Here is a 24878-nt window from a genome sequence, read left to right as displayed (position 1 = left end):
ATGGACATTTCAATCGTTTTACAATTTAATATCAGCTCCTGATAAAAACCTCAGCCTTATGCCGGTTTAATATTGTAATTATGTAAATATGGGTTATTTTTCTTAGCATCAAGCATATTTATTGCTGCGTTATTTACGGCTCATTTCCTGATTTTATTTCACGATATTTATATGGTTGGCACTGACAGTGTTTGTTGACTTTAATTGCTTGAGATATAGGACCAGTTGCACGACTATATAGATAAAAAATAACAACACATCTCGTTTATATTTAATTTAAATGATTTAAATATACAATTTCTGATTTTTATTTTTTTTTTTAAAAAATTATTTTAATGAATACAGAATTTAAATAAAAAACAATCTCTTAATTTTCAGTTTTTCAAAAAATAATTTTTTGTTTTAAAAAATACTTGTTGAAAAACCTATAAATTTTAGATCATAAAAATTATATCTGATTAATTCAGAGATAATGAGCTCTTGCTGCTTATATGGTTATGAGTACTGAAATTAGTTCTGATCAAATAACAGGGCATGACTTCTCAAATAATTTGGCTTTTTGATAGTCTAAACAGCACGCCTGCTGTGTGTTAGGGATATTTTTTTCATGAGATTTTGTTAAAGCAATATCTTCCTTTTTACTTTCTTAATTGATTGAGGTCTTCTTTTTTACTCATTTCGCGTGTTTGAATCTAATAAGTACTACTTAATTATTGTCGTAATTCAGCACATAAATTCCTGCCTCGTCATTTCATTTTTCTCATTTCAGTCTCATTTCATCTTACCTGAAAGCAATGCCAGGGAAATTGAGACAGCTCAAAACAATATTATGTATATAAAATAAATCACGTTATTGTCGTGGAACGAGGAACCGACAAATTAATTCATCACAATTTGAAATAACAAATACGGAGAGTGAACAGGTATAAAGAGCGAGTTTTGTCAAAGACAGCTGATGTGGGCGCACTTATTTATAAGGTAAAGAAAAAAATTAACTCTATTTATAAATTATATTATTAAATTTTTTTTATTTAATTTTTTTCTTTTAGCATCTACTTAATGTAAGAAAAATTTTGTCATCAAATCATATATATTTGACTGGACAAAATTTAAAATTTGTTGAATTTTTAAATAACATTAGCGCGTATTAAGATTTTCTTTTGTTCTGAATAAACAGTTTAGGGTGACTCGTAAATAAATAAAACATGATGAGTATATATAATGAATTATATAAATTATATAAAGAAGTCGTATCATTTATAATTGAATTTCAGGCTTGATTGCAACACACGTACATTAACTTCCCCAAGAAAGATATCGTCAGCTGTTTAGTTATAAAAATATTTATTATTATTATTATTATAATGTTAAGAGCACGCCTATGGTCAGGCTGGACCAAGGGAGCATGTAGGCATGGTCACGATGGGATTGAGGCCCCATTTAGTATGATGGAATAGTTTTTGATGGAATTAGAATTGGAATTGGAATCAGAATTGAAATCAGAATTGGAATAGAATTGAATTATAAAAGTATGTTTGGTATGTCAGAAAAATTAGATGGAATCCTTGCATTACTTTGTTTGGTATGGCAAGACATGGAAATGGAATTATACTTAAAAGACAAAAAATACCCCTATATAAAATTAAAATAAAACATAATAAAAACTTAATTGTGTACCAATTTTCTTATGTATTTTATATATTAATAAAATATTATATAAATCATAGATTATATTTGTAACTATTATTCACTAGCTTGGGCCAAACAAAAAGTTTTATCATCAGAGGGAACATTTCTTGAAAATAAAATTGGCAAGGTTCCCATCCCTTCTACTTTAAAATAATACACTACATGTAGATTTAGAAGAAAAATGTCAAACAAATCAATTCTACTTCTTATACCAAAAAAATATTATAAATAAATAAATTATATACAAATTTATATATAATACCATCTTATATTATATCTTATAACGCTTTATATATAATGAGAAAAAATATTATTCACCCTTTTATACTCCCTTTTTCTTTTTTTTTTTTGCTAGCATATGAGGGTTTTTATTTTTTTTTGAGGACAAATTTGTCTTTCTGGAATTTGTATGAGGCAAAAGTGTCTTAAACATTACAATTCCATAGAATTGCTCCCATTCCATAGATTTACATAAGGAATCAAAATTAGCTTTTTTCCATAGAATTAGGATTCCCAGGAATTGTAATTAATATCTACCAAATATCACTTTATTCAGATTCCTATCCCAATTCTATTTCCATCTTCACAATTCCAACTACTAAACATGGCCTGAGGGATCGTGCAGGGACCATCCTGGCCAACGTCTAATTAAGTTGATGACGCACCCGCTCACGTCATATTCGATCAAGACGAGTGTGTTGCCCTTATTATCCCTCGACCCTCGACCGCCTTTTGAGGTCATGAGATCGGCACGACACGTGAAAATCAAAACAGATTAAAGTTGATCATAAATAATTCTGATATTTTAATCAATTTGAAAACTCATTTTAGAATGTCAAAATACTCGAAACTTCTTATACTTGATAAATAGTTTTTCGGCTAGTTGATTATTTGAAATTCATACAAAACATGTAGAGAGAATATAGTCGTGGACCTATCGAGTATTTGAGTACATCAACTGATCACTCTTCATCAGGAGGGAACAAAATGAATCGTGCGTGTTGGGGCTGGGGGTGTGTGAGCGTAACCAATAAATTATTGATTATGGAAAGATGTAATCATAACATGCATGCCTGGATATCGAGGATGGTCAAATGAAATGGACAATTTTTCTTTTTCACGTGTTCGACAATACATTAACGCGTGAAAACAATTATACTGCGGGTTCAATGGGATTTGTCTAATTGACTTTTGGAAACACCGCTTCTCTGGCGTCTTTGAATCATACACCTAAAATATTGTTTTCATGATTGATGATTTTTCGCAATAAGCATCTGCGTACTCGAACTAATTGATTTTTGTCCGCTGATTGTAAGCTGGCTCGGGTATCACTCGGCCCATCACTCAGCCTGGCATTGGATTGGGATCAGTTAACTGAGCTGCAGCCGAGGTTGGCTGAATCAGTATGTAAGGGGTCCGAGTTTTACACCGTGAGAAAAATACTATTATCTATTCGTTTGAATTTTAATTTGCATTTGTTAAAAATATATTTAAAAAATCTAACTACTTATTAAATTTGATAAAAATACATTTTAAATATAGTTGGGATGTGCTTTTAAGAATTACTCAAATAGACATAACGTTTTAAAGTCTGTTCGACGGATCATATATATGGTAGAGTTTTAAATCTGTCAGTGTTGATCTATGGTTGTTTCAACGGTGACAGTGGGGCCAATTTATTTTTTTTCCCCATTTATTATCCAGTAGAAAGATAAATTGGTGGACAAAAAAATAGGTATGGACCCAGTTAAAAAAAAAAAAAAAGGAGGGGAGGCATGAGACCTACCATTAAAAAAGTGGGTGTGGGGGTTAAGCTTTTCAATCCTGGTTGATACCGCGCCTACCTAATTCTCTGTTGGATACTTTTTGAAAGATTGGGTTAAGTATCACATTTATTAAAAAATTTGAAATATAAGCAAGAGATGAGTTTTGACTGATAAAGTGTTTGTTCCTAATAATATTCTTTTTCATATTAGCCTTATTGTTAATCATACTTTAAGCTGCTTTTTTATTTATTAGTCTTTTATGTAATTTTTCTCAGTTTCTTCTTTAAAATTATTTTTTAGAATCTTGTACAATTTTTTACTTTGAGTTAATGAATTTTCTCATTACAGTGAAAAAAAAAGTGGTGTGGGACCCATAATTTCGTCAATAAAATTTATTTATATAGGGCGAAAAGCCATTGTTATGTAAATTCTCACCTGCAAACGTTAAAATTCAGGCTATGTATAAAAAAAATACCACTAAAATTTTTATATTTTGAAATATTACGTAAGATCTATAATAAAAATTAACAGAGGATTTAAGATTCTTATAAAAATTAATAGGTGTTAGATGTGCAATGAAGTTACCAATTTTTTCAGACAAGGTGTAAAAAGTGATTTAATCAAAACAAACCAATATAAAAAATTAATTTACTCAACGAAATTAGTTTATAATAAAATAATTTATTGATTTTAATTTTATATGTATGAGATTATAAATTATAAAATAAAATATAAAGCTAACTGACAAATTATAAAATAAAATATTTTATTTTTTAAATTTAAATATTAATCATATATACATCTTGAAATAATAAATTATTATTTTTAAAAAAACATATAGAGCAACAAACTTAATATTTTTTGTGTTAAAATAAAACAATTTGTTGTGCTTATTCCTAATATAGATGAGTATGTTATCTATGTTTTTTACTATCCACTAGAATATGATATTCTAAAAATGGAAGTTGTTTTTCATAAAATAAAATTTATCTTTAAAAAAAAAACATACAATAAAACATGTTTACACTTAAATTTATAAAAAGATAATGCAGTCTAGATGAATAAAATTAAGTAATTATAAAAATGGGTATGAGACCTATCGTCAAAAAAGTGGGCATAGAACCCATAATTGAGTAAATAAAATTTATGTGCATAGGATGAAAAACTTTTGTTATGTAAGTTCTTATTTGTAAATGTTAAATTTAGACAAAGTGTGAAAAATAATAAAATTTTTATATTTTGAAACATCGTGTAGTATTTATAATAATAACTAATTGTGGATGGAAGATTCTTATAAAAAAATAAGTATTTGATATGCAATGAAATTACAAAATTTAATGAGACAAGGTATAATATGTAGTCTACTCAAAATAAAAATATCACGGATAAAATTTATTTACTCAAAATAATAAATTTTAAATAAAATAATTTTTTGCTTTTAGATTTATGCGTATGAGATTATAAATTGCATAATAAAATATAAAGTTAAGTGACAAATTATAAAATAGAATATTTTGTTGTTTAGAATGCATAGATTAAGAAACTTTTAAGTCACTGGTATAAAAATAAAACAATTTATTATACATATTCTCAATATAGATGAATATGTTATTTATGTTTTTACTATCACAAGGATAATAAATTCTTAACAAAGCAAGTTGTTATTTATAAAATAAAAGTTTATTTTTAAATAAAAATTATATGGTGATAAAAAATTTCAAACTTATATGGAAATAACACTATCTAGATTAAAAAAAAATTAGTGTATGTTTATTGTTTTCAAGGGGTGACAAATCATGAAATAGTTTGTGTTAAAATAGAACTAGTTTTTGTTATTTCACCAGAAAATCAAGAACAAGTTTTTATCCATATTATTCAATTGCATGAGGTAGGAAATCTTTTATTCTGTTATTTATATGTAAAAGTATATCAAGGTTTGAAAAACTGTAAAAAAATATTTATATAATTATGTGCTTTGAGTTAATTATATAATGTTAATGAATCCGTCTTCCGTCATATACTTAATTTTTTTAACTGCTGTGTTAATTGCAATGCACATACATAAGATTGATGAACAGTATTATAACATGGAGCCACAGATTATACTATTTTCTTAATTTAAAATCATTTTATTTATTATTTATAAATAATATCATGATATAAATTATAGTTTGATTTATTATAGTACATGCTTAATTTTTCTTAAGATGATACACGAAGAAACAAAATTCTGGCCAAAAAAGGAATTTCAAACAATTTTTTGTCCAAAAAAAAGGAACTTTGAACAGTTAAGCATGACAATATTTAAATGAAATAATTTTAAGATGTTTTATTAAAATTATAAAACTTAAATAAATATAAGCATACTTTGTATTGCCTATGACTGATCTACCTTTTATTATGCTAAATTCATATTTCATTAAGTTTTTTTTTTTCCATGTGTGGTTGAAATACTATTTCAACAGACTTATGTTTTTAATATTTTTTTAAAATACTAAATAAATAAGTTTGTATAGCTAATAAATTTAAAACATGAATAAAAATTTAAAAGAATATATCAATATTAATAGTTTGATCAAACACGTGATCTAACTATTAACTAGAGCTAGGTCAACTCATGACCCATGACTGGCCCCAGCGAGTTGTGAGCTCGATGGGGCAATTTGATATAACCTACATATCGTGCAGGTTGTATTTCTACTATCTCGCCAACTTGTAGTGAGTTAGTGGGTTAGCGAACTAACCCACTAATATACATTTTTTTTAATCTTAAAAGTTAAAAATTTATTATAATATTAGGAGCTTTATCTATCATTAATTATCAGTATCACATAATTAAATATGAAAATACAATTAGCATATAGAAGTTTATAAAGTAAAATTAAATTTGACATTAATTTGGATAAAGGTTGGCGAGCTAACTCTTTTTTTTTTTTTTGCTAGCTGATAAATTATGGGTTTATTGAAGTAAAATGTGATAGCAAAGATGATGCAAGAAAAAAAAATAAAATTAGGATTTATCTATGGCTTAACAGCCTAATTAATAACTCATAATTTAAAAGTTGTTGAAGAGGATTTAAAGGTTAATACATAGATCATTTTAAATGACTTAAAAATGATTCATATATCACTTCGAACAGCACCATTTCAAATGATAGCATAACGATAAAGAGTTTAAACCCAAGCAACTTAAAAAAAAAAAGAATAAATGACTATACTGCTTGAGCTTGCTTGAAAATTTTTACTCAAATTCAATTGTAAAAAATTCCTTACATTAATGCACTTTGACTGGTCATGAATTTTTATATATATCAGCTAATTAAATGTGATAGATGATAATGACAGTAAATAATAAGCACATATTTTGAATCATTTTAATAATTTGAATAATGGTAAGGGTTTTAGAATTGAGAGAACGATTATATAATTTATATCTTTTTTTAAAATAAGTGGGCCAACTCGCAAGTTAGCCCGTTGTAGGTTCAATTTATGCAAGGCGAGTCAAAACCGCTTCATATAAAAATGAACTCATTTTTCAACTCAATTTATATTTTTTTCAGGTTAACTGGTTGAGCCTAAGGGCTTAATTCACCTTATTATCTCTACTATTATTTAATGGTTGGATGAGTGGAAATGAAAACTTAAAAATAAAATTCATGTTGTGTTTTGTAACAATTGACAATTGATTTTGAGAAAATTTCGTATAGATTTAAAAAATAAAAAGAAAGTCATAAAAAAAGAAGTATTTGTAATTAAGATAAAATGTAGAAAAAACAATATATTTTACTTTAAATACACTAAAATAATTTTTTAATATTAATACATACATTTACTTTTACTTTTTAAATACTAAGACACCCACGTGGATTGTATGGGGCATAATTCTAGTTACTGGCCTATAAAGAAAGGGCCTCTTCCACATCTAATGCCATGGAAACTCCACTCCCTATAGTCTATCCCAACCAGATCGCATGCTGTTGTTTGCAGGAGGATGTGATGGAAACTTTTTTTTTTTTTTTAGCAGAGTCAAATTAAACACGTTGCAAATAGAGAAGGTTGCAAATTTCTTGCTGAGGCGTCACGTGGGAGAGTCAGAACAAGAAAAATAGAGAAGGTTAGGGTAAATTAACAAAAAGTCAAAATAATATTTCAAGCACACATGCTAAGATGACATCAGACGTGATTGCGATACGATTGAAGAAGGAGGCTTTAAAGAAAGGTGAAGAGGTTACCAAAAGGGCAATTTTGGAATGGAAAGATGATGACGTGGTGCAGGGTCGTGACTCATATTAGGCCAATGAGGTGGCTGCCACAGGTCTCAACAAAAATCTACTTATACTCTATATAATTAATTATTATTATTTTCATTAAGCATTAATATTAATTATATATCTTATAATATTAGTCATTTTTTATTGTTTACGGAACATTATTGATAACACCAGTAATAATTGCTATTGGTCAAAGAAGTTCTTCAAAATGAAAATTATTTGAATCTTATTTAAAAGCAATTATATTACAAAAAATAAATTAAATGAATTAATTATATTATCTATTAAAAGTAAAATATTAGAATTACTTGATTATAAAAAATTAGTATTTAATTTTACAGTTTAAGAAGCTATAAAACTAATATGAATATATATAAATAATAATACATGGGCGTCTCAAATAATTTTATTTCGGATCCCAAAACTCTTTTTCACGGCCCCGACGAGGAAAGGTACAATGAATGAATATTGCCATAGTTTTGGCAACAATGATAAAGGGGACCACTTGAAAAGGCAACTAAACTACTCTCCTAACAGCAATGCCATTCTTACTACTATTGTCGAGCCAAACGAGTCTTAATTTTTTTTTTTTCCTCTTCCTATCATAAAAGTGGTGTGCCTAATATGTTAGAAATCCTCCTTCATCCATCAAGGTGCTCTGTAAGTTTGAGTTTGGAAAGTATCTACACATCATCCATCAATAAAATTCTTATACAGCAGTGAAATTTGAATATAATCTTATAGATTACAATAAATTTGTTATCAGTTTTTATTAGAATAACCCAAATTCCATGTTTTGCAATTCAGGTCTGTATTGTCTAAATACATTTGCCAATACCAACAGGTCCTTCATCCCATTCTTTTCCTGTTTGTGTTGGCTGAGTGAGTGTCACTTGACAACGTTAGGTTAGGCCCTTTCCGTCCATTTTCAATTAAAACGAGCATAGTGGCAGGAAAAGCACATTTATTTATTAGTTGAAACGGGCTAACAAAAGTGGAGAATAAATTACTGCCTTGTCATACAAGGGTAAGATGTGAAACCATGAAGCTCTCTTATGCTATAACTTGTTTTTGTTTATTATTCCCTCCAAATCACCATATAAGTTATAATTAATTAATTTATAGTTTATGAATAATATTAATTGAAATCTTAAATTTTTAAAAATGTACACATATTTCATTTATACCCTTATTAAATACCATATGTAATATCAATGATAATACTAATTAAAATTTTAATACATGATCTTTTAAAGAGAATAATAAATAAAGTACGGATATAGTTAAAAAATAAATATAAAACTATCAAATGTCCTATATTTTAAATCAAACAAGGTTTTAAAAAAATAATTTATATTGTAATTCGGAAGGAATCATTGACAATTACGTGTTATATCAATGTTTTCAAAGATTACATTTGAATTCTAAAACAAAAATATAGATGAATGTTACAAGCCGAACAAGGTTCACTCAAGACAATAAATAAGATTTGAAAAATTAAATCAATGCCTCGACACATTTTTTATACAGGCAAAAAAAAAACATTTTTGGATAACATACATTTTAATTTCTATACTTTGCTCATATTTTATTATAAATTTCTGAACTTTTTTTATATTTTAAGTCTCTACACTCTCATTTTTTAATGTTTTAGGTTTATTTAAATCTTCATACTTTATTCGTTTTATTTATTTAGAGACCTAAGATATAAAACAATGAAAGTATAGTAATTTAAAATATAAAAAAAAATAAAGATTTATAATAAAATATGAATAAAATGGAGAGAATTAAAATTGTATGTTTTTTTTTTATTTTGAGGTGAAAATTTAATTACCATCTGTGCTTTGACTTGGAGCGCATTTAGTGGCACTGAAGTCCTGGTGAAAGCAGCGTGATATTTTATGGGTCAAAATTATAGTGATATTTTTTATCAGAAAAAATTACAGTGACTAAAATCAACGAATCACCTGAAATATACATTTTTTTGGGTAGGTAATGGATATGAATAAAACTTTCCTTATTTATTATTATTATTATTTTTTGAAGCGAGGATATGAACAACATCTTGATAATCAGAAATACAACGATCTATCATGTAGCCTAGTCAGCTTCTTATCCAAACCACTGAGTTAAAAAAAGACCGCAAATTGTGGGGAAAAAAGCGCAAATTTAATTTTATTTAACTTTTCTTTAAAAATCTGTATTCTTTTTGACAAATTCTTTAAAAATCTGCATTGGAATGAAACTCCCTTCTTCAGTTCTCCTTGCAATGGCTTTAAATGCAAAACTTTAATGGTCAATTGGGACCGTGAGTTAACAGGGAAAATATGGATTATCTATTATTGCCCTGTCAGCTCCTTATCGGAACTTCGGAATCGGAAGTACTATTAAATTTTGGAAACGCAAGTGCTATAATTCAGAAAATGTCAACAGAATCGATCTACCAAACACTTGACTGATTTTGGCTGCATTTGCGCGAAGAAGGTGAAGTCAAAAGAGCTTCGTATGCTGAGAAAATCACCTTGAAAATTAGTCCGATGAATTGTAAAATTAGCGCTGTGCATGAACATCAAGCGGTAGACTGAGAGAGGATACTATTTCGTAGTGTGTCTGGAGTTGCTTTACTCGAGGATTGGCGTGAGCTTCTAATGGCGAATCAGTTACTTTTGTTGCTGTTCCTTTTTGGAGAAATCTTTTGCGGGCAATCCAAGTTCATAGTGTATAACACATCGCAGAGCATAGTTCCCGGTAAGCTAAACATTCACCTGGTTCCTCACACCCACGACGACGTTGGTTGGTTGAAGACTGTTGATCAGTACTATGTTGGCTCTAATAATTCGATTCAGGTCTTTCACTCACTCACTACCACTAGTAATTTGCACAACTTCGCTTGGAGATTGTAAATTTCATATAGTTGTTGAATTTTGCAGGGGGCTTGTGTTCAAAATGTGTTAGACTCCTTAGTTCCCTCGCTGTTGGCTGACAAGAATCGGAAATTTATCTACGTTGAGATAGTGAGTTACTAGCTTCTCCTATGTCCTTTACTTCTGGCAATCTTTTCTGTCCTTATTCCTCTGGCGATTACTGAGTAACCCAGATGAAAATATATTAGAAGTTGGAATAATCGTTCCCACAAACCTTAGCCCTTCGGAGTTTCAGTTCAAACTTTGGAGGCCCCACCTGCCAGTGTAATGTACTTTTAATTGGCGCAATTTCCAGAACCCCTCAATTAATGTGGAAAGTCGAACTCTTGCTTGTATCTAATGAGGCAATTTGCTTCCCCTTGATCCATGCAGCTTCCTGCACATTTCGCTGGTTTGCTAGTAGTCTGATACTTGTGGTACTGACAACTAAGGGCATTCAGAATTCTTCTGGCAAAATTATGGAATTGCAGTTTCTTGAAATGCTGCACCAACTTCTAATTTAATTATAACCTATGCAAATTTCAAATGGCTTCAATGAATTTTAATAAATTAAACTAATCTACTGCTTGTTTGAATGTCTAACAGGAAATTGGCCCGGTTTAGATCATGCATCTCCACAGTATGATGGGCTTGTCAATGCTTGTGATATTGATAATTAAAAATATCTAGAAATCCCAGACCAAATTGTCACATTGTAAGGGTATGTTTGGTAATTGTTAGAGAGGAAAGGAGTTTCAAGAGATGAACAAGGAGAGAGAGAGAAGCCTTCTCGGTGTGTTTAATAAGTCATGATGACTTTTTTTATTGAAAAGCTTACTTCCACTAACCATGGGAAGGAGCCTTCTATCAAGATAGTTAAGGAAATGTCACTTCCCTTAGAAACCAAAATGCCGAGGACAAAATTAATCCTACTTTTTATTGTTTAAGACTAGTCATCCCTTTTTTATTATAAAGGATGTACCAACTACCAAGATGCAAATTGATTCCATGGAAGACCATTTCCCTTTCCCATTCTGATTCTCATTTCCTTAAAAACCATTCTATCGTACCAACCGTGAGCTAAGACTTATATGTCTAAATTTCTTGCTTGTTCCTTAAAGCTATGTTTATGCCTTTAATGTCATTGTTTATGTACACGTTTTTGTTAAGAATTGGCAACCATATGATCATTTATGGTATAATTTTTGGTACTCGCTTACATCAGTCCTGAATTTTTTTTAATGCTTTCAAGAATTTCCAGGATCAATTTTTACATTGTTTCATCATCAATGCAGGCTTTTTTTCAGCGATGGTGGAGGGATCAGAGTGAAGCTATTAAGCATATTGTCAAGCAACTTGTCAGTTCGGGTCAATTAGAATTCATGTAATTTGCTTTTCTGCTTAGAAAATTTTAATTTTCTCTTTACTTGAGAGAAAAAAGTTATTCGAAGTTTGGAGTGTTCCAGAAAATATATTTTTGAGTTCTCTCTCCACTCACCTGGTATTTGAGTCCTGATGATTTTTCTGTGATTTATTTTCCCCACTTGTCACAGAAATGGTGGCATGTGTATGCATGACGAGGCGGCAACACATTACATAGACATGATTGATCAAACAACAATGGGACATCGGTTCCTGAAAGAGGAGTTTGGCGTGACTCCTAGAATTGGTTGGCAAATTGACCCCTTTGGACATTCTGCTGTGCAGGCATACTTGTTGGGATCTGAAGTATGCCTTCGACCTTCAACCACAGAATCTTGTTATTTTTGTTTGGAAGAAAAAGGACTGTCATGCATATTGTTCATTTCTTTTTGAGCTATCTTCTAATTCTAATTGTGGATGCAGGTTGGCTTTGACTCCCTTTTCTTTGGTCGAATAGATTATCAAGATAGAGCTAAGCGCAAAAATGAAAAGAGTCTTGAGGTTATCTGGCAGGGAAGCAAGAGCCTTGGTTCATCTGCTCAGGTGAAATATTATTAGCTGTTTCATATAATCTTTGTATAGTTGGACTTCTTGGTGATGTATTCTCTTAACTTTCATGTTTTTTTGTCTCCTCATTCCTTTGTGTTCCAGATCTATGCTGGTGCATTCCCTGAGAATTATGAGCCACCTGCTGGATTTTACTTTGAAGTTAATGACGACTCACCAATTGTTCAAGTATGTATTTTAATAAGAACTTGTTAATTTTGGTCACTTTAATTCTAAATATATTTTTGCCCTACTAAATCTTGATTACCCCCTCTTTTTTTTGTGAAGGATAACATTGATTTGTTTGATTACAATGTCCAAGATCGAGTAAATGACTTTGTTGCTGCTGCTGTATCACAGGTAAATAATTATGGTTTTCTGGAACTTTCTGGACAAGTTAGCTTATATGATATAATTGAGTAAAGTGGAAGACATTTTATTAGTATTGAAAAGGGGATATAGTAGAGAAGAACACTAATAATCCTTAAAAAGGCACAGAAGTAACAGAAAGTGAAAACAGCTAGAAGATGACATGATTGCCACTTGTCCATCCTTTTTTGAAGTTATGTTCTGGTTTCTTTCAATTTTCTTTAAAGAAGTTTGATTTAATATTGTGCTCCAGCTATCCTTCATGACGATATTTTTTCCTCATATTGATTCTTCCTTACTGTTACATATCATTATCCCAAGCAATACTGGCAAGAGCGTAATTTTTTATATTTCTATAGATGTAAAGCAATTGGCATTTCATATTTGTTATGGGATTTTGCATGTAATTTTCCCCAAAAGATTTAAGATGGATGAAGCATTTTTCGTCACCAGCTGGAGAGGGGTGTACATATATATATATATATATATTAATTACAAGTATTCTGCCATATTCCTTCCTCCTCATTCATCTCTTGTGCAAACCCAAATGCAGTTCACTTGTCCCGTTTGGGGCATGTATAAAGCAGGACTATTCTTAACTATGGCTTGACTTTTTCATTTCTCTTTCTTTTTTTTAATTTATTTATTTTTTAAACTATCAATCAAGAAAGATGGAAGGTTGTAGCAGCTTTTTCCAGGCTGTCGTTTTTGTGAGACGAATTATCATGAATGTTCATCTATTTTTGCCTGCTTCTACCCTAAGGCCCTCCCAGTTCAGTCATCCAGTCATATAAATTATGCGCTCCCTCAAAAGTTTATTTCCAATTAATTCTTGAATGCAATGCTGCTTTTTAATGCAAGCATGTAATTATCCTTAGTTTTTCTCTTTCTCCTTTTTTTCTTTTTAAATGGGAGTTTCAGAAATAGGTTTCTTATATTCTTGGTAAAAGTCCATCTCAACTGCAATGAGATCACATGCTAATCATAAATGATATGAGTAATTGTACTTGAGCATGTGATGTGGGAGAAAATATATTATTCACGTTGGAAATATGAAGACTTTCACGCAGGGTCTCATCTGAATTGCTGACTGATAGTGTTTCTTCCTCAGGCTAATATAACTCGAACAAATCATATAATGTGGACTATGGGAACGGATTTTAAGTATCAATATGCACAGTCATGGTTCCGGCAGTTGGACAAGCTTATACACTATGTCAACAAGGTAACTTTCCCATAAAATGAAAGAAAGTGAGGTACTGGCTCCATTAATTTTGTAGAATTCAGTTTTTATGATCATTTCTTCTCCTAGGGGAATATGGTTCCAGCATAATGCTTCAGAGAAATATAAAAGAAAAAACTTTAACGGAATGAGAAGAGTACAGCTTTTATTTTTTGTGCAAGGTATCTTCCAAAAAGAGAAGTTAAAAAAAAGATAAAGAGCTGAAAAGAGGCTAAAAGGTGGGACAAAGCTGCTCAATTCCTCTGCACATTAGACTCAAGAACTTTAAATCAACCATGAGCGGAGAGAAGCTATGATCACAACCCCAAAAACATAACGAGGGCAAAGAATGCAGTGGGAATTTGGGATATTACAAAATGGGCAAGACTTAGGGACTTTGCCTTATATACTTAATATACTTTCATCTAATCATATAATAACAGGTGGATTTTAATATTTTAACAATATTAATAATAAGAATTTATTATAGAATAAATAATTTGTAAATGATACACATGCCTTGATTTAATTAAAAACAAACACCTTAAGTATATATGGCTTTGTGTATAAGTTTTCTCCTTACAATATATACACAAGTAAGATGCCAACTCCACACATAAGGTGTTCGGTGGTCCGCATTCTCTAGTTCACACAATGTTTGAGTATTTGGTCCTCACTTCTAGAATGCTTATCTATTCATTCAACAATGGTACCAAACCAAACACCCCCCCCCAAAAAAAAAAAAAAAACTCACTGAGACTTGTAAAAAGTGGTAGATAGTTAGTTGGGTGGGCATCCCATCTCCTAACAACCTTTTTCAGAATTAATCCCTCTGAAACAGAAATCCACTAATTCAGTAGTTATAACAGAGAATACAGCTAACAACACTTCTATACCGGTCCTGACCAGTGTTTCAGGCCACAATTTCACTTGCTGTCATTATTTTAGTCCTTGTGAACTCTGGAATTGATAAATGGCTCTGTGGCAACTTTAGGATGGACGTGTCAATGCCCTCTACTCTACGCCATCTATGTACACTGATGCAAAATATGCTACAAATGAGTTGTGGCCATTCAAGACTGATGATTTCTTCCCGTGAGTTTATAGTTTCCTTTTTTTGGTTTACTTGCACATTACAAGTTAAGAAAGATGTATATACCTATTTGGTAAACAAAAGTGTGCTGCATGAACCATTTGCGTTTATTAGTTAACTTTTGTATTTTCTGTTTGCTTATCTCTTTATGCCTTATTGTGTGCATGAAAACATACCAGCTATGCAGATCGAGTAAATGCTTATTGGACAGGATACTTTACCAGCAGGCCAGCCTTCAAATACTATGTCAGACTAATGAGTGGCTATTATTTGGTATGAGTTATGTATTTATAGTTTATATCAAGTAATAGAATGATGTTCAGGAGTTTATATTTACCAATGAATTATTAGGCTGCAAGACAGCTAGAACTTTTTAAGGGGAGGGTGAATTCAGGGCCAAATACTGATTCATTGGCTGATGCTTTAGCGATTGCTCAACACCATGATGCAGTCAGTGGTACAGAAAAGCAGCATGTGGCCAATGATTATTCTAAACGATTATCAATCGGATACAAAGAGGTGTATATTCAGTTAATTTATTTTCTGCAAATCTATGTACCCACTTTGTCAGGGTTTCATCCAGTGATATACTGCATTCTGTGCAGGCAGAGCAATTGGTCGCATCTTCACTTGCTTGCCTGGTTGAGTCGGTGTCATTTCTAGGATGTCAGAATCCAGTTACTAAGTTTCAACAGGTAAAATTCTTGACTTTCATCATAAATACTTGGCTCACTCCATTTCTAGTTCAGTTTTTTATTATAAATACTTGTTCTTCCTTCTTAGTTTAAATTCTTTTATCGAAAAAAGAAAAAAACTGAAGGAAAACTTATAGTCCTGTTATTCTTATTATTTAGGACAGCTTCTGAGGTTATCTCTGTTACTTATAAGATTATGTGGTTTGATAACTGCCTTATCTAAACTCTAAATCATTAAAATCTTGACTTTTCTCCTGATCTTAATTATTGCTTTGTATAAAACCTGCTGTTCTTGAGTTTTTCTTCGTTATTCACAAGGCTGGCTATTCAGTAATTAACTTGCGCGTACTTCATGAATCCTTACAATATCTTTCTTATACTTGTTCTGCATATGATTTTGACATTTCTATTTTGTGTTTACACCTCTTTCCTTCTTCATTTCTTTTAGTGTCCACTTATGAATGTGAGTTACTGTCCTCCGTCAGAAGTTGATCTGATTCAAGGGAAAAATTTGGTAAGAAAAACTTTTTTATCATCTTTCTTTTTCATTCACAACACAAGTAAAAATACTCCCAATAAATTCTGAAGCATGCCTTCTTACGAGCTCTTTGCATATTTAGGTTGTTGTGGTTTACAACTCTCTTGGCTGGTGGAGGAATGAAGTGGTTCGAATTCCTGTGAGTGATGTTAATTTAGCACCTTTACTGTGTATTAGATTTAAATATGGCAGAACCGAGAGTATTAGCATACTATTATAAATGTGATTTTTCTTGACCTCAATTCTTTTGATTCTTTCTGTGTTCTGAATTTGGTCATGAAATATATTTGGTGAATTACTTTGTTAGCGTTGCTTCTATATGGTGTCAAAAGGATGTTCCTTATTAGTAAATTAAAAGATCATAGGTCGTGTTGGGGATAGTTAGGCAACTCTTTATATCTTTAAGGAGCAATAACTTGGCAAAAGTTGTTAAAACTTCAAGGGCTCTTTAAATATTTGAGAAGAGAATTTTGTTCGTGTGAGTAAATGTGTGTGCATCGGAAGTTTCTTTTGTAAAAAAAAAAAGGGACATGTAATATTAAAGAAACAATGTTGCTGGATTCATCACACAGTTAAATCCCCTGCTTTTAGAGAAAGTATGCAAAACTACAAAAATGAGGAGCAACACCGATTCCAAAGTGGTAGAATTATCAGTAAACATGTAAAATCAAATATCTGATTTTAGACTGTAATATGAAAAGTTTACAGCGTGGCCATGGCATTAAATAATTGGCATAAAGAAGTGACGTATAGATAGCATGGTTTATTATTTTTTTCAATTATATGATAATTTTTACCCCTTAATTAGTTATGCAAGTATCTAGGAAGAAATAAGACCTTTCAATTTACAAACTTCTACAGGTCACAAATGGAGATGTCACAGTTTATGATTCTGAGGGTAAAGAAATAGTGTCTCAACTTCTACCTCAGGCTGAGGTCTATGCATCCTTAAGAAACTACCATGTCATGGCATATTTGGGAGAAACTCCAGCCAAGGCACCCAAGTATTGGCTTGCATTTACAGTATCTGTCCCACCTCTTGGTTTTAGCACATACACGGTCTCAGCTGCCAACAGGACAGGTTCCCAGATGGGGTTGCTCTATTATATGTTGAAAAAGGGATCATCTACTCTTCATGCATACAAGGTGAAATTGTAATGATAAACCTCTCTGCTTAGTTGCAGGTTCCGCCAGATCATCTGTGTATACATATCAAAGTAGTGAAACAACGAAAATTGAAGTTGGTCAAGGGAATTTGAGGCTTACATTTTCTCCAAATCAAGAAAAATTTACCAACTATGTTAATACCAGAAACTTGGTATGCAAAGTACTTCTTCTTGCAATTTACATCGCACATTAACCTTAATTTGATTTATAAAATTTCTGTCATGTGTGTCATCATGCCTATTAGTGATTTTCTCACTTTTCCTCAGCTTGTTTAATTTAATTATGTTTTTATCACCTGCATTCTAATACTGCTGGGCTTATTATTATTATTTTTTTTTTGGGGTATAACTATTGGTATCTGATACTAAAGTATTAAAACAAACAAGCGGGACTCTGTTTAACACTGCCGTTTTTGACTTGGAAGGTTGAGGAACAGATTGAACAGAGGTATTTGTACTACTCAGGATATAATGGAACTGATGAAGAAGTGCCACAGGTATTCCTTTTAAGAATAAATAACCATATGTCAGTAACCTTTTGCCTCTCCAGGCATGAACTTCTATTTACCATGCAATTTAATTTCTCTCACAGAATTCCGGTGCCTATGTATTCCGTCCAAATAACACATATCTCATAAAGCATGAAAGACAGGTTTGGGACGCTTTCTGCATTAAGTTCTCTCTACTGCCAAGTTCTGTTGTAACTTGCAGTTAAAATACCATGCTTTCAGGTTCCATCGACTGTTATGCGTGGACCCTTACTAGATGAAGTGCATCAACAGATAAATCCGTGGATATATCAGGTATCTTGCTTGTTACTGATTTTAATATTTGACAGCATATTGCTGTCTAATTCATAAGTTTTTTAATAATAATTTTGGCCATCAGAAATCTGTCATCACATGACACGTTGAATGGAACCATGCAATACTGTGTAAATCCTTGGAGTGAGATTTGGGGCCTTCTTTTAGAAGTTAGCTGTTGAGATGTGAGAGCTAACCTAAGTAAATCCTTGTAGAGCATCTTGTACTACCTTATAGAGTATTTTATAATACCATACTTACTATCAGCTGTTCCTCCTTGAAGAGCCAATGTCTTAGTGGCAACGCTCAACAATACTTGGAGTCAAACTTTACTCAACTTCCTTGTTGGTTAGAACTCTCCACTAGTTAAAACCCTCTGTGGGCAGCTTTATCCAAAACCACCAGCAACCAGGCTTTAATGCAATTGATGGGTATCCAAGTGGGGTTGGGAACCATCCCTCAAAAGCTTGAAGTTGAGGTGGGTGAACTGACCTACTTAAATACCCCATAGAATATTCCATACCACTCAATGTGAGACTTAGGCATCCTATACTACTTAATCTCCATTAAGGATCTTTTGCTTCAAATGATATTCACGGTAGTTGTGGGAAAATGCAGCTAGAGGACAATACCTATACTGGGAATCTCTTCAGATGCTTTTAGTGACTGGAATGATTATTCTGCCCCAGACTTGGTACACGTGAATCAAGAGTATGACCAATGGAAACTTGGAGGCAATTAGCCCTCCTACCTCTTCCTCTAGAGGTACCTAAATGAAATAAACTCTTTAGCAGAACATTTTATTTTTCATGTTATAGAAGTTTAGAGCATAGTATTGCGCATGGCCTCCTAGACAGCTGATGGTTACTTTAGAGAGATCACTACGTTGGACAAACAGAGATCATCCTGGAGATATTTGTATCTTGATCTTATTCTTCTTCTTCTTTTCTTGTTATTCATCTTTTTCTCTTCCTAAAAGCTCTTTTATAAACAAGTGTAAGTTAGGTTCTATTCGAAATAATGTAAATTAAATCTGTTTGCAGATTACCAGACTGCACAAGGAAAAAGAGCATGTTGAAGTAGAGTTTATTGTAAGCTTTAGAGTTTCTGCTTTTACTCTATACTTTTCTGTCTCTTGGTCGTTGCGTATATTATCTGTCACTTTTTATTTTTTCATTATTTCTTTTTGTGTATTCACTGCTGTTATTGGTTTGGAGTTATGGTTCTCATAAGCAAAATGTATTCGTATACATTGACTATTTTTGAAATTCCAGGTTGGCCCCATACCTATTGATGATGGAATTGGTAAAGAAGTTGTTACTAGTATTTCAACCTCTATGGAAACCAACAAAACATTCTACACAGATTCTAATGGGCGTGATTTTATCAAAAGGGTATGCTACTTGACTTCAATTGCAATTTTGCTTTCTGTTCGTTAGATAATCTATGATTGCTTATGTTGTGTGTGTATCTACACACACACACACATTTATGCGTGCATGCATACACAGTGCGTGCACATATTTGCTTTTTTCTCAATGAAACATCATTAAATGATGTCTTGTATTGCTGGTTCAATCACGAGTTAATTTGTGAACATTTATCTGCTCCCTTCACCAGTTTAAAGTCATTAAAACATTAGAAGCATAAATCTCTTCATATTAGGTTGCTCACAGATTGGTATATGGGGCAGTTTTGTTTTGTTTTTCCTGGAACAGATATTTTGGGATAACTTTTTTTTTTTTTTTGGGACCTGGTGGACATAACCTGAACTATGGAATTTATTGCAGATACGTGATTATAGATCAGACTGGGACCTGGAAGTGAACCAACCTATTGCTGGAAACTACTATCCTGTATGTGAACTATTTCACATGATTTCTTTTGAGATAATCTATAATGTTTCATGTTCTAGGTTTGCATTATCCTTACCTGGAGGATTGTTGTTGCTAATTTATCTAGTTGCACTTGCAAATATTCCCATGTCACACATCATTGGTTCACATTTCTGTGACTATTGATTGGGTTTGGGATTGTTTAAGACGATCAGAAGGTGTCGTCCACTTTGTCTCAAACACACTTCTTGTCCAGAAAAGCAGTTCTTTCATTTCATTGTCCTAGGTTTAAGACCTGAGAAATTCTTTGCAAACACACTTCTTTCATTTCATCTTTGTAGGAGTAGTTTCAGTCCACCTTCCCTGCTCTGAGATTCAGAGCCTGTGTGTCGAGAGTCTAATTAAAAATCTTATATCATCTCAATATGCTAAGCTCTGGAGAATCCTTTGAACTACGTACATTGAATACTCACTCGATAAAGCCACTGAACTTCCATTTTCATATAAAGCATGCCTGTTATGCCCAATATGATAACACATCTTTGCCCTGTGCCTTTAAGCCCACAAGTTAAAAGCTTGCTGCACATGTGGCAGCCACGTATACAGATTGTTTACCACCTTAGCCAAAAATTAATGTTGTTAAGCCTTGTGGACATGGTAGGGAGTGGGATTTTATTGTTACACAGTGTTGGGACTGCCACTAAAACCATAAGAAATTACAAAGAATATTTTAGAAAAAAAAAAAGGTATACTATGAGAAATTGAAAATTGAGATGTTCTAACGTCTAAAGGAGCCAAATGATTAATTTTCTCAAATTTATTTCCATGGGCTAGATAAACAAGAATTCTCCTTCTGTGATGTTTTCTTTTTCTTTATTGTAATATGTTTTCTAATGGTCCACGTTTTGCATGTATCCTGCCACAATCTAATCCTACACTAAGGACTGAGTGGTAAGATGACAATGGTTACTGGATTGGGGACAGGGACCTTTGTCTTGCATGTAACTGCTAGACTGTGACCCAAGTCCTGTGGTCCACCTAACTTTCTTTCAACAACTCATCTTACCATATTATGTTGATTGTGATCACTTTTATCTCTCACATGCAAAATTCAGAATTCAAGTTGCTTTCTTTACGGTGATTATGCAAATGTACAGCGAACAGTAACCATCCCTCTTTTTGATTCACTATATTTTTTATTTTGTCCTTTCAGATTAATCTTGGGATGTATGTAAAAGATAATAAGACAGAATTTTCAGTTTTGGTGGATCGACCTGTAGGAGGATCCAGCTTAGCTGATGGACAAATACAGCTAATGGTTCACAGGCAAGCACATTACCTTTCAGATGCTGCTATAATCAGATGGCTGTTAAGATATATCTTTCACGCCCTTTCGGTTATTTTCATGGCCCTAGTTTGGATATTTATGGCTGCTAGTTTTGTGATGTCTCACTTAATCTAAATCTTCGGATCCTCAGGAAGGGCATAAAAAATAATTATGTAACTTGATAGAGAAGGAGTTTTATCAAAGGGGTTATGGGTTAACACTGCTATGCTTAGCAATCCATGATAGAAGTGCAATTTTATGGTGCCTGAAATGCTATTGGATTAGTTCTATGTTTCAAATTGGTGATGATAGAGCTCACACCAGACATTCTGATCATGCACCAAACATGGTCTTGTAATTTAATTACTCTTATTTAAGCACTACATGGTAAGGTTTTTTTTTTTATAATTTTGATGAACAATGGTAATAAGGGCAGGAATTCTTAGAAAATTTCATTAAAAGGTTTTAGGAATTGGAATTGACGGGAGGATACTTGGAGACCTGCAACTTAGACAGTGGTTTGGTATTCCATGTGGAGCATAACACAAGGGTCTTCGGAATGGTTTCTTTCCCGGTATAAAGTGGAATGTGATAGTTTATTGTGTCTTCTTTTTTTTTTCTTTTCTTTTCTCATTATTATTATAATTAGTTGGTGGGTAGTTCTTATGGATAAGCTACGAGATTGGAGGGCTTTTTACACTTTGATTCTTTTTTTTTATAAATATTTTTCTTAATTTTCTATTTTCTTGTGAAGGGCACCTTTCTGCTCGTGTATTGTAATGAATTTTCTTTTGTCAAACAAAAAAACTGAATCACTCTCTTTCCTGTCGACAGGAGATTACTACTTGATGATTCAAGAGGTGTTGCGGAGGCTTTAAATGAAACAATCTGTGTAGTTGATGATTGCAGAGGACTAATAGTAAGAACAACGAATTTATGGCTGTCTAAGTCCAGGGTAGCTAACACACCACACACACTTTGCAGAGGACTAATAGTAAGAACAATCGAATTTATGGCTGTCTAAGTCCAGGGTAGTTAACACACACACACACACATATGCACGTGCCCTTGTGTCCATGAGGAGGAGGTATCAAGAATTTGGGACTAGTGAAAGCAGCAAGGGGTAGAATACAGATCAGGCCATTGACATTAATCTCAGCTCAATAATAAAGCCGAGGCTGGTGCCTTGTGAGCATGCCTTGGTAAAAATTCTGATGCAATGCATTAGTTTGGACTCATCTCATCTAACATTGAAGCAATATGAGTCACATTGTTCATAACTTATGAATAGTGGGCTTCCTATAGATTTTATAATATTATTGATTATTGATATTGATGCTTTTCCAATTTAAAAAGGAGGAAAATCATTCTTCATGTGGAGAAAGAAAAGACTTAAAATGCCAATATTTTTGGACAGCACTAACAAATCCCTGATTGATACTCTACTAATACCCTGTAGATATAGCAAATATGAAATTGAAAGTACGATATTCCTGATGTCAACAAATCAAAGAATTAATCAAGGCTTAATTTCCATACTTTGCCCTCAGTGTGGGTCAATTTGAACTAATTTACTCCACTTTTGTATCTACTTCTTATACAATATCTTTCAGATCCAAGGAAAAGTATACTTTAGAATAGATCCCCTGGGTGATGGTGCTAAGTGGCGTCGTACAGTTGGCCAGGAAATATATTCTCCACTTCTCTTGGCCTTTTCTGAACAGGTGAAATTCAAAACTGGAAAACAAAACTTTTTTCCAATGTATCAGTCGCTAAAAGGTCATTTCCTTTTGGCAGGATGAAGGTGACTGGATAAATTCCCATATTCTTACATATTCAGGAATTGATTCTAACTACAGATTGCCGGACAACATTGCAATTATAACCTTACAGGTAACTAATCAAGGCACTAGTCTCTTGTATAAACGAGATTATTAAAAATTGGTGTCTGGATTACTGGCAACTCAATAACGATGGCATCAAATCCTGCTTTATATTTACGTGTCTAGATATATGTGTATAGATGTCTATTGTTAAGTAGAAGTTATCTGATTTGTAGGTAATGTGTTTTCGTCTTATGCAGGAACTAGATGATGGAAAAGTTCTCCTTCGGTTAGCGCATCTATATGAGGTTTGAATTGCATTCTCGAAAAGTATATTATGTAATATGCTTCAACAAAGCTTTGTAATGAGCTTCTTCTTCTTCTTCTTCTTCTTATTATTATTATTAATATAACCTTGCGCTCTCAGGCCTTTCAGGTACTTGTTTGTTGGCTGAGTGCGTACTTTCTTATAATGAAGTATCTCTTCATGTGAACCTGTTGAATTTAAAAGTTTTTAAAAGCTTTTCTCATGCTTTCACCAGCTTCACATACAGGAGGATTCCTACCGTGTTTGCCTCCTGATAAATCAACCTTCATAATTTTTTATTCGTAAAACTTATCAAGAGAAGAAATCATGTTTACACTTTGTGAATTTGGAGGTCCTCTGAAGAAATCATATTAGTCTAGAAAGTTAGAAAACGTTTGAGTGGAAGGCTGAAGCACGCCGATGCCATTATGATATGTGTCTTACTCATTACCTTCTACTTAGAATGACTACAAGTTCTTGCTCGTTGCTTGCCGCTACCATTATAAATTTGCACATTCTGTATTTGCTTCTCGTTTTATTCACTCAGTTTATGGCCTATCAAATCTGTGCAAAGATTGACGAAGACAAGGACCTCTCTGCAATGGCAAGTGTGGACCTGAAAAGGCTGTTCCCTAAGAAAAAGGTAAAGCAATGAAAAAAATTAACGGGCTTGAATCCCTCTTCTGTTGTCTTCTAAAATGTTGTGCCTTTATTCATGTTAGATCAAAGAGGTGAAGAAAGAAATGAGTTTATCTGCGAATCAAGAAGGACAGAGATGGAGAAAAAAAGACTGAAGTGGAAAGTAGAAGGCTCTTCTGGGGACGAACGTGTTCTTAGGGGAGGGCCTCTTGATCCTAAAGAGCTATCTGTGGAGCTCGGCCCAATGGAAATCCGCACCTTTATCATTTACTTTGAGTATGAATCTGACATAAAAGCATTTGATGCCTAGTAGGATAAATCTTCCTTTGGAAGAAGTCCATGTTTCTAAGTAAGCATCAACATTGTCTCCGACTAACTCAGTTTATGTTGATATTCGCATATACATATATTGAAGCTTCAAATCCTTTTGTTCATTTTCCCTTCCCTTCATCAGCTTGCTTGAG

General features: G+C 32.4%; 1 pseudogene; it reads left to right on the top strand.

The window, feature by feature from the left end:
* The first annotated feature begins 9981 nt into the window (after positions 1–9981).
* Positions 9982–24802, top strand: LOC129301258 (probable alpha-mannosidase At5g13980; annotated as a pseudogene).
* Positions 24803–24878: the final 76 nt, after the last annotated feature.

The sequence above is a fragment of the Prosopis cineraria genome, unplaced genomic scaffold (assembly GCF_029017545.1).
Source record: "Prosopis cineraria cultivar Desert tree isolate PC_DT_omini unplaced genomic scaffold, ASM2901754v1 PC1995, whole genome shotgun sequence".
NCBI classification, from domain to species: domain Eukaryota; kingdom Viridiplantae; phylum Streptophyta; class Magnoliopsida; order Fabales; family Fabaceae; genus Prosopis; species Prosopis cineraria.
This window is presented reverse-complemented; position numbering and strand designations above follow the sequence as displayed.